Consider the following 12,409-nt stretch of genomic DNA (forward strand, 5'->3'; position numbering starts at 1 on the left):
GGGATGATCTGTGTTCAATACCGGAGGAAAACAATGTATAGCATGCTTTCTGGTCACGCGCCTCTAACAAACAGTACAATTCACTGGAGCCTCATTCTGAACATGGCTACTTCTTCATTTCTCAAAGGAAAAACCTCAACCAATTTCTAAAGACTGTTGACATCCAGTGGAACATCTGAATGGTTTGTCCTAGGGGTTTTGCCTGCCAAAGAAGTTCTGTTATAGTCACAGACATGATTCAAACCGTTTTAGAAASTTCAGAGTGTTTTCTATCCAATACTAATAATAATATGCATATATTAGCATCTGGGACTGAGTAGGAGGCAGTTTACTCTGGGCACGCTTTTAATCCAAACGTGAAAATGCTGCCCCCTATCCACAAGAAGTTTTATTAACATTCTGAGAACAGAAATGATAGGTTATTTGGAGTTTTTAAAAATAATTTCCTTAAACTCCAAGCACAGATAAGACACAAGGAACAGTATTTACTTMAGCATTAATCATACAAATACGCCTTTTTTTATTATGGCATGGCATCAGTGAGAGTTGAACCAATTATCTTCTGTTCTCTATCCATTGAAWTAGTCCACTGTGTCACCAGAATGGAGCAAATATGCCATGTTTTTTAACTCATACAAAGCTGTTCATTTTAGTCTATTCTATAATGACACAGAGCGAGACCAAGATGCAGACACAGGAGGCCGATGGTTCAAGTCTCTGATTTTTATTAAAAAGCAAGGGGCAGGCAAGAGGCAGGTCGAGGACAGGCAGAAGTTCATTAACCGGTTCAAGTCTCTGATTTTTATTAAAAAGCAAGGGGCAGGCAAGAGGCAGGTCGAGGACAGGCAGAAGTTCATTAACCAGATCAGAGTCTAAAGGTTATAGGGTGGCAGGCAGGCTCGAGGTCAGGGCAGGCTGAATGGTCAAGCAGGCGGGCACGATGTCAGGGCAGGCAAAAAGGTCAGAACCGGGAGGACTAGAAAAACAGAGACTAGGAAACCGCAGGAGCACGGAAAACCATGCTGGTTGACTTGACATGACAAGACAAACTGGCAACAGACAAACAGAGAACACAGGTATAAATACACTGGGGATAATGGGTGACACCTGGAGAGGTTGGAGACAAGCACAAAGACAGGTGAAACAGATCAGGGTGTGACACATTCAAACAGACCCCATTTTATAGGAAACAAGCACTCATTAAGATCAGGTGTGGCCAATTAGTGGGCATGGCCAACACACCTGAACACCCTTAATAAGATAGAGGATGGAGAGAGTTTTGTTGATGCTGAGAACGGAATGTATTCTTTTTAAATAACATTCTTAGAATGGTCTTTGAGAGTTACTAATGTTTTCTTGTGATATTTTCATGGAAGTTTTCTAAACGTTCTGAGAACATAGCTTTAAATAGACCCATCAGGAAACCTGCAAAAAGCGTTATGCGGAAGTACTGAAATTCCCACAGAAGAACGTTGTTTCTTAACGTTCTCTGAACAATTTGAGAACATTACTTTAAATAGAATCATGGGGAAACCTGTAAGAAACGTTATGCTGAAGTACTGAAATTCCCACCTAAGAAACATATGGTTCTCAGAACGTTATGTGCTAGCTGGGATTAGCTTAGATTCATATGTTTTAAACTTTATAGCTTAGATTCATATGTTCTAAACTTTAAAACTAGAGCAGATTTTCTTTCTTCTACATAATCGTCATGTATTTATCCCCCATTACATTCCATTTGAGTGCTTTCACAGGAGTATGCATCAGTATGACAAACAAAGGCTGTATGTATCAAGTGTCTCAGAGTAGGATTGCCGATCGAGGATCAGTTTAGCCTTTTAAATCATAATAAATAAGATCACATAGACAGGGGGAACCTGATCCAAGATCTGCACGCCTACTCTGATGCATTTGATACATATGGCCCCTGATGAGGGTTAACTTTCCTATTGTCTTGTCAGTCACACCAGAAAGAATACCTGATTTCATACAGGCTCACAGAAACACTACTCCATCACTTTTGATCCAGGAAAAAAAAATGTCAAAGATTATTTTTAAAATCCAAAGGAGAACATTAACATTAGACATTCCAGAATCACAAAGTCCTTCTCCATTAATCCCTCATTTAAAAAGATCTCATATCTATCTTCAAGAATCACGACACGTCTCAGTTGGAGTCATCAGTGTCGTTTGGGCTTTTGTCCCCAGCGCCACACGCCTGATCAGTGGGGCAGAGGAGGGTGTCACATCCAGCCTAGTAATGTGGCATGAAAGAGACCCTTCCAGAGATGAAGGAGAAATAACTGTCAAGGCGATAATGGTTCAGCATAAACATAGCAGATGAATTAGCAAACTAGGTGAGAGAGGGTAAGGCCTTGATGGGCCTCTTATCGAATTCATAATTAGCGAATGTGAAATATATTCATTTATATTGTCAACTAGAAAGAAACAAATGTTGTGTGTGTGTGTGTGTGTGTGCGTGTGTGTTGTGTGTGGGTTTCTATCAACAAAGAGACTGAAATAAAGAAAGGAGGAGTCTCCCAGTGGCCCCTGCAGCAGGTCTCTAAGAGAACATTATAAATACAAAAGGAAAGACATTTCCTATTAGAGATGAAGACCAAAAAGTGGTTCACTCAGAGAGACACACAAGAACATGTCAGTTTGTTAATATGAGCATCTCCATCAAATCCCTCAATCAAGTCCGAGACGCCAAACAAAACCGAAATGACAAGCTGATGACTGGAAACACAGGATATGCAGAAATTACAGATTATTTTTTTGTCTCCACATTTCAATACTCTCTGATTCACTCTTTCTCTCTAGGACTGAGGTCTCTCTCTCTCTCTCTCTCTCTCTCTCTCTCTCTCTCTCGTTCTCTCTCTCTTCTCTCTCTCTCTCTCTCTCTCTCTCTCTCTCTCTCTCTCTCTTCTCTCTCTCTCTCTCTCTCTCTCTCTCTGCTCTCGTCTTCTCTCTCTCTCTCTCTCTCTCTCTCTCTCTTCAATTTTTCACCATGAATTACAATTAACTCGGCAGTCTAGTCAAGCTTCGCTGGGGAGAGGGTATTTAATACATCAGTTTTATAATTTCATTCACATCCGACCATAATTAGTGTACATAAATTGAGATCACAGATCGGAGTGGTTTTGCATTTGGTTGCATTTTCTTACTGTTTCATGGTGGTGAAGCAAATGAACTGGTGAGAGGTGGAACCCATCAGACAGGAATACTTTATAATGTCATTGGTGAGTGTGTGGTAGAGACCTGTAGTGTGACAACTGTGTTACTTTGTCAGGGACAGCATTGAATAAGAGGCAAGGGATATAGGCCTTCCAAGCTGAGTGACACTGTTTTTTCTCTTTAGCTTTATATTGGAGGTTGGGTAACTGATTAACTGATTACACACCACACTCTTAGAAAAAAAGGTGCTTTCTAGAACCTAAAAGGGTTCTTCGGCTTTCCTCTTAAGAGAACCCCTTTGAAAACCCTTTTGGTTCCAGGTAGAACACTTTTGAATCCTTCCACAGAGGGCTCTACATGGAACCCAAAAGGGTTGTACCTAGAACCAAAAAGGGTTTCCTATGGGGATAGCCGAAGAACCCTTTTGGATCCCTTTTTTCTAAGAGTGCATAGTAATTAGTAATGGTGAGATATGTTGACATTGTTGTATGGCCTATTAATACGTTCCATTAGGCCCAATCATTTAGAAACCAGGTCATGTCGACTAATTTCGCGCTGAAACACACCTGGCTAAAAACTTTTTGACAATTGACAGTAACAAGCTCATTCGATTTTAGGTCTATAAATCGATGTACCTCCTTTTATGTTTTACAATAGATTTGGTATGATATTTATCAACCTTTGGTTTAATATTGACAATAAATGGGAGATTAGTTTGTAAATACCGTAGCTAGTCAGACTGGTAGTGAGTGTTGAATAGTTTGTAAATACTCGTAGCCTAGTTCAGACTGGTAGTGAGTTGTTGAATTAGTTTGTAAATACCGTAGCCTAGTCAGACTTGGTAGAGTCTGGTAGAGTCTGACTGGTAGTCAGACTCCCCAAAACGTAAACAGATTTGTAGTTGGCCATTTCAATTGTGGAGAAAATAACAATGTTGTGTGGGTAAATTGATACCGAGTTGTTCATGATAATGTTATGAACATATAAAATGATGACAGTCCTGTTTCACGCTCTGAACTGTTGCTCACAGCTAAACTGTCAAACCTGTCCTAACTCGCAAGGATTCCAACAACTTTAACCACAGTAGGGATGCTCTGGAATTGTTACAAAAAATTGCTCCTGTTACGAAGGTAATCGAACAAATTTAATAATAGTTAATAACCCTCAGTATAAAATCTTATTTACTCAAATAAATAAGGATTCTAAGTTGGACCTTTGAATATTAGTTCATAGCCTACTAAATGAATACAAAAAATAACCATAATGTTGCACTGCTGTGGCTACCTGGAAGTAATGTTGACAGGGTTCGATGCATTTAACCTCATCTTGTCCAGTCTGGTTCGACATGAGAGTGTTGAAAAGGTACACTTAGTGCTTCTAATGCAAAATCATTCAAGCCTGGGTGCAACTCTCTCTCCTCTCTCACACACGACACACACACACACACACACACACACACACACACACACACACACACAACACACACACACACACACACACACACACCACACACACACCACACACACACACACACACACACACACACACACACACACACACACACCACACTCACACACACACCACACACACACACACACACAGTGAACAACAAAAGGAGAATGCCTTGTACACAGGGATGTTGAAGATGTAGAAAGCAGATTTGTAGAGGGAGGGATGTGGCCACATAGCATTGAAATAATAGCCCCCCCCCATGGTGTAAAACCACCAATGTAATCTATGGTCTATTGAGCACTTTATTCACTATGAGACATGTACATTAATCATTGTTTGATCATCAGAAGTCCTCCTATAGCTACCAAATCAAGACACTACAGTAGTCAGGAGGTATGACTGTTACTGTCCAATACTACTCTACTGTTTGATTGAGTGAACACAGAAACCAAGAATCACCTTCATTTATACTGTATATGTGTGACTCACAGCCAAAATGGAGCATATTCCTTTGTGTCCACCTCCTCTATGGAGGTTGTAGCCTAGCATCCAGCAATGTGTCTGGTACACACAGATAATGGTAGGGACCGTTCTGTCAGAGGAGAATGATACGGTCCGTTCTAGCAGGGGAAGTAGAGTCCGTCTGTCAGAGGATAAAGGTTCAGTCCGTTCAGTCAGAGAATGTTACGATATGTTCTGTCAGGAGATGGTACAGTCCGTTCTGTCAGAGGAGAATGGTACAGTCCATTCTGCCAGAGGAAAATTGTACAGTCCTTTCGGTCAGAGGAGAATGTAAGACCGTTCAGTCACGCGAGAATGGTCATGGTCCATTCTGCCAGAGGAAAATGGTACGTGTTCCGGTCTGTCAGACGAGAATGGTACGGTCCGTTCAGTCAGAGGAGAATGGTACAGTCTGTTCTGCCAGAGGAGTACGAGAGAATGGTACGCCTTCTGTCAGAGGAGAATGGTACAGTCCGTTCTGTCAGAAGAGAATGTACAGTCCGTTCTGTCAGAGGAGAATGGTACAGTCCGTCTGTCAAGGAAGAATGGTTCAGTCTATTCAGTCAGAGGAGAATGTATAATACGTTCTGTGAAGGGAGAATGACACATTACGTTCTGTCAGAGGAGAATGGTACAGTCCGTTCTGTCAGAGGAGAATTGCGTTACAGTCCGTTCAGTCAGAAGAGAATGGTACAGTCCGTTCTGTCAGAGAGAATGGTACGATACGTTCTGTCAAGGGAGAATGGTACAGTCCGTTCAGTCAGAGGAGAATGGTACAGTCCGTTCAGTCAGAGGAGAATGGTATAGTCCGTTAGTCAGAGGAGAATGGTACAGTCCGTTATGTCAGAGGAGAATGGTACAGTACGTTCAGTCAGAGGAGAATGGTACAGTCCGTTCAGTCAGAGGAGAATGGTACAGTCCGTTCAGTCAGAGGAGAATGGTACAGTCCGTTCAGTCAGAGGAGAATGGTACAGTCCGTTCTGTCAGAGGAGAATGGTACAGTCCGTTCTGTCAGAGGAGAATGGTACAGTCCGTTCTGTCGAGGAGAGATTGTGTACCAGTGTACCTGGCTTGGAGCAGATAAATGGTCTGTTGCTGTTTCTGTGTATAGAAGCCCAGCAGTGGTGAGGTCCTGCGGGCCTTGGCTTTTGTTACATTAAAACACCTAAACCGGTGGCAGGATCCCAGCCTGTTTTAAAAACTATATCAGGTCCAGCAATGGGGATGTCAAAAGTGTTTTTCTTCAGATGTTTCAGGGGCTGCTGCAGCACCCTTAGCACCCTTACTTACCACGACTATGGAGGACAGAGTATTGTTCTCCTTTTGAAAATTCTTTACAAACCCAATTAAGTCAAAGGCCCAGTTATGATAGTGTACCTATACCGTCTCTTGCGTTATTAGATTTGTCACACAGCAGAGAAACTAACTGACATGGCGACATTGCAATAACACTTCTCTGGTGCCCGTTTTAATATATTTCCAATTCGCMAATGTGTCTAGAGTTCAGGCAACTATTGCCATATTTCCCATGTAATGTAGACACTAACCACAGCCCAGATAGGCTTATAAGACACAAAGAGGATGATTCCCAAGAGACATCCCTCAGATGTGACCTCAGTGCTCTCCGCATTTCTGGTATTAATGGAAAGCAAATCAGGGTTGTGTTCAGTAGGCACAAAACGGAAGAAAATGCAGTGAAACAACGAGGTAATAGCGGAACTTGTCGAATAAACCCCCCCCACCTCCCCCGTACCTGCTCGTTGGTACGGCCCAGGCCTGGGCCCTGGTCATGCAGGAAGTAGCTGAAGCTGATCCAGCTTATCTGTGCTGGGCTGGGCCCTCCGGGACCGGGGGCTTCTGCCGCCATATGGCTGACCCAGGCCCTGGAGCCTTCCCTGGGGCGAGCCGTGCCTCAGCTCTGCCTGGATCAGAGCGAGGACTGGAGCTCCAGGAAAAAGAGTCTCTGACTCTCCATATCCCCCCTCCTCTACCCCAGCGTGACAACACAGATGTTGTGTTTCAGCAAATTCCGTAAAGTGGGGAAACACTGGATAGAAAGAGAGAAGAGAGGAAGGGGGGAGAGAGGGGGAAATGGAACCATGGGAAGAGGTTAATTTGGATGCATCAACCCTTTAACACGCTTCGTTTCCCAGTCGATCACAGCATATCACAGGAGACGTCATGTGGTAAACCTGGTTTGTATTCCTGTGCCAGGTGAGGAAACAGAACTCCCTGGTAATGCCACAGTTTGGCAGTGGTGCATGGATGGATGCTCCACTGGAYCCCTACCGGTGACAGTATKCAACACAACATACATTACCTTGTGGGAGACACATGCTCTTTCCAGCTGTTTTGGTTTCTAAAGAGCCCCAGTGTAAAATAATAACCAGCCTGACATTTTGAATATGCTTTTCCTCCTGTTTTGAATGCATGGTGTGCCAATATTTGCATGCATTTTCTCTCCAAAGGCAACAAAAGGGGAGAGAAAGAGAGAGACAAGGAGGAAAAATGTCAACAGCTTTTTAACCAGCAAAAGATACATCTAAATGTGCCTCACATCTCCATCACCCTGCCAGGCCTCTCATCCCTCCATTCATCCCTCCATTCATCCCTCTGTTCATCCCTCTGTTCATCCTTCATTCTCTGGGCCTCCTGGAGGGCAGGATGATGGAGGGGGTTCTACCCCTGTTGCCTTTTATCTCACAAGCCTATCTCTCTCTCTTCTCTCTCTCTCTCTCTTCTCTCTCTCTCTCTTCTCTCATTCTCTCTCTCTCTCTCCTCTCCTCTTCTTCTCAATTTCAATTTCAATTCAATTCAAGGGGCTTATTGGCATGGGGAAACATTGTGTTAACATTTGCCAAGCAAGTAGGTAGTATATTATACCAAAAGTGAAATAACATACAAATTAACAGTAAACATTACACATACAGAAGTTTCAAAATCATAAGATCATTACAATGTTTATTATATATATATCAGTGTTTAACAATGACAAATGGATAAAGCACACAAGTTAAAAAAATAAGCATAAATATGGGTTGTATATTACAATGGTTTTGTTTCTTCTCTCTCTCTCTCTCTCTCTCCTCCTCTCTCTCTCTCTCTCTCTCTCTTTTTCGCTTCTCTCTCTCTCTGTTGTTTCGCTCTCTTTCTCTCTCTGTGTTTTCGCTCTCTCTCTCCTCTCTCTCTCTCTCTCGCTCTCTCTCTCTGCTCTCTTCTCTCTCGTTCTCTTCTACTCTCTCTCTTCTCTCTCTCTCTCTCAGAGATGAACTCCAGAGGTAGACTGAGCGAAAGAGAAAGGAAGAGAAGAGGAGGTGGACACTAACACACATCCACCCCCAAGCACCATGAGGCCATAGAGGTTGGGGTGAGTAAGGATATGAGAGAGAGAGAGAGAGAGAGGAGAGAGAGAGAGAGAGAGAGAGAGAGTCATTATTTGCCAGCCTAAGGGATGTGGTCGCAACACGGGCCAGATGGTATACCAACAACAGACTGAAAAAGGCCAACCTATTAGAATCCTCTGTAGCATTACTGGTTTGCTATCAAGACCTGCAAAGACCTTCTACTCAGTACTACCTGTTATCTCATTTGTGTATGTTTATTGAACACATATGTATGTATCCTTGCCTGTGGGACTTGAGGCACCGCACCATTTGCTGGACACAAGGGGTGCCCATAGAAATGCATAGTGTTTAACATCTAAGAACATGTAAAAAATAGTTCCATTAAATGAGAAAAAACAAAAAAATATATCTTCAACTATTTTAATGTATACGCTGTCCATTATCAAAACATATAAACTAAGAAATCAAATTGAACACGAGATGTTATATTTTGGTCATGTGTGTTGTACTGAACAATTTACTAGTGTATCACTTTTGTATGTCTGTAATGTTGTCACAGACAGTAAACAGACAGGAATAAAGATGCATATCTTATCAAAAATCATCTAATTAGTGAGCAACATTGTAGTTTCTAATATCTCTAGAGGTGGTACTGGTAGTAGTAGTAGTGACAGTGATAGTTGTGTTAGCAACAGCAGACATCAGTAGCAGATGAATCTGGCCGCTGACGCAGTCTTATAACATTTATGTGGTTTGCAGGGACACCTATTGGTCAGATATGCAAACTGCATCTCTCCATTTAAAGTTTTAGACATGAATATACTGTATATAAAACATTAGGAACACCTGCTCTTTCCATGACATAGACAGACAGGTGAATCCAGGTGAAAGCTATGATCCCTTATTGATGTCACTTGTTAAAATCCACTTCAATCAGTGTAGATGAAGGGAGAGACAGGTTAAAGTAAGGATTTTTAAGCTTGAGACAATTGAGACATAATTGTGTTTTGTGCCATTAGAGGGTGAATGGCAAGACAAAATATGTGTGTATCAAGAATGGTCCTCCAGCCAACTTAACACAACTGTGGTGGCGATTGAATTCTTGATACACACGGGAAACTGTTTGAGCTTGAAAACCGAGCAGCGTTGCAATTCTTGACACAAACCAGTGCTTCTGGCACCAACTACCCATACCCCGTCAAAGGCACTTAAATCCTTCTTTAACCTGTCCCCTGCCTTCATCTACACTGATTGAAGTGGATTTAACAGGTGACCTCATAAGAGATCATAGCTTTCACCTGGATTCACCTGGTCAGTGTACTCCATGGAAGAAGAAGGTGTTCATAATGACAGTGTTTTGTACACAGTGTATAGTATGTACGAATGCCCACAATCTACTTCATTCTTATAATGTAATGAGCTGCGTTTGTTAGTGTTGAATAAAAAAACATTTGTCATACATAATGAATTGCAATTAAAATCTTTTTCCTATTCAACCCTTAATGAGGTCTAGAGTTTTTTAAACTTTTAACGCAAAAATGGTCACAAACAAGCAATCAAGTCAGCGTGTAAAGAATACATTAAAATACGGATTAGTACCTTAGGACATACTAATTAATCATGCATTAAAGATAATCATTATTGGTTTATAAAACGAAGCACTTCAAGAAGCACCAGCGTACTATTAAAGTCCCAGGATATGCAACAATGAGCAATATTGCAACGGCAGGACTTGCAAAAAGATGCTGCCTCCATGAGCTTACCACAAATCCTCTGTTGATAACTTTGCTGTATTGTAGATTTCTCTATGTTACTCTCTTTTGTATGGTCATTAGCACAGTATTAATCTCAATTTCTAGCTCCAAGACGTCGGCAATTAAAAACAGAGAAAGTAGATTGTGCTGATTTATTTGTGCGTTGAACCATAGTTTAAAACTCTGTGGTACGCTAAAACGACGCTGTTCTCTGCCATCTTTATACACATTTCGTGACATTTTGCGGGCCAGAAAATCCAACAGCAGCATTGAATCACAGATGAAGACATTTGGCATTACATTTCAAGACTAAAGTGAATGTGCAACTGCGAATGGACCATTTCAACATTCGGTCCCATGTATGACATTTTGGGGAAATATTCCAATTCTGTTTTATGGTTGAAGTGAACATAATAAGTTGGAATTCCTCTGGCACTTCTACAGTGAGTAAAGTTAGCCAGACAGGTGAAGAGGAATTCTCTGTCCACAATACAGTGTTCTTTCTTATTTATGACTCGTTCCAATTACGTAGTTCAAAAAGTAACTGAAAGAAAGTCAGCTTATGTGCTTTTGGTAGTAGCTATGTAAATGAGTATGTTCATGTCTCCTTGTTAACCAGTGAAATTGGGACCAACCAACTGGGTAGGAGTGGGAGAAGTGGGAGGACTGGGAGGAGTGGGAGAGTGGGAGAAGGACCTAGAAAACATAAGAGAGGGAAGGGGAAAAAAGGAAGTCTCCCACACTGAAGGGATAAATAACCCTTAATTTTCAATCATTTTTCTGTTCATTTTCCATGGTGCTCAACAGGTGTAGTTTGCCAAACCGTTAAGTTCTCCTTAGCAGCAAAAAGACTCTCCTTACGGTTTCAAGCCTCACCTTTCATGGCTTCCCAGCTACCTTTGAAAGAACATGTATACAAATAAATGGAATATTCATGAAGTGTCATTTAAAATGAAAAGTTTTTTCTCCTTTAGACTTGGGATGTGTTTTGAAATGATATTAATGGCTGGAGACTTTCAGAAGAAGTTTCTTCCAACCAAACCTCCTCTAGCTATGATGGGACCAGAGACAGACTGGGGAATGAATCCCCCTTTGCCTTTACGCAGGAGAGGAGAGGGGCACCAGAGCTTTTAATTATGTGGAAGAACCAGGGTCATTATTATGGATAAGGGGCTCCGCACGTTTATCCCCGTCCAGTTCCCTGTCCCAGCCAAGACACTTTTGCTTCGTCGGCTCCTCTCTCATGTCACAAACGAGCCGCTGCCTTGTTACGAGACACAGGTTAACTGGGACCAGACACAGTCAGACAGAATGATGGTGAATTGTAATTAGGTACTGTGTGCAGGAGTGTGGGGTTAATACAGAACAATTTTCAGAATTGTTAAAACTGTAAAAAAAAAATATATATCATTAACCTTGGATGAAGTATTTATTTTTTAGGGGAATATTTGGTAGAAATGTCACAAAATAGGGAGGTTCAAGACCCTCGTATGGACACCACAGTAAAATGGCGGGATGCACTGCAAAGAATAGGTAAATTATATTATAACTGTGAAAGATGGGTTGATCTGTGAACATCGCAGAGTAAAAAGAGCCAAGTAAATGGTGCATTGCGCTGGTGGGTGAAAATCCAGCACTTGCAGAGGAGGAAATGAGAAATATATATTAGTTACTTACATGTACCGTACATGTGAGAGGAAAATAGCTGTAAGAGGCAGTAGAAGTATTGTTGTCCGTTAGTTTACTCAATCAGGGGAAGGGATGAGAGGGTTGGGAAAACAATCAAATAAAAAATTGAAAAGATGCAACAATGAATTGGATAGAACCCCCCCCGCCCTGCTCGCCCCCCCAAAAAACTATCTAAAATGGTGTGTATATAAAATCTATAAATGTTTTAAATTGTTGATTTTTTACCGTAATGTTTAAATGATTGTGGTGAACGTCTTTGTTGCAGTTTTATTCCTTATAAATGATTTTTATTATAATTTTGGGTAAAGACGTAACTTAAGTGCTCAATTGGGTCAAAGAGATTTAAACCCATACACCGGTACATATCTTTCTAGTGCACCACATGATTAACATCATGCTGAAAAGGTTTTCATCCTCCACTCACAGGAAATGACCTAAAGTCGCTACTTACGAAATACTGTTACTTCTTTTAACCAGATGCGACGTGCAATC

Source organism: Salvelinus sp. IW2-2015, unplaced genomic scaffold (assembly GCF_002910315.2).
Source record: "Salvelinus sp. IW2-2015 unplaced genomic scaffold, ASM291031v2 Un_scaffold3472, whole genome shotgun sequence".
Lineage (NCBI taxonomy): Eukaryota > Metazoa > Chordata > Actinopteri > Salmoniformes > Salmonidae > Salvelinus > Salvelinus sp. IW2-2015.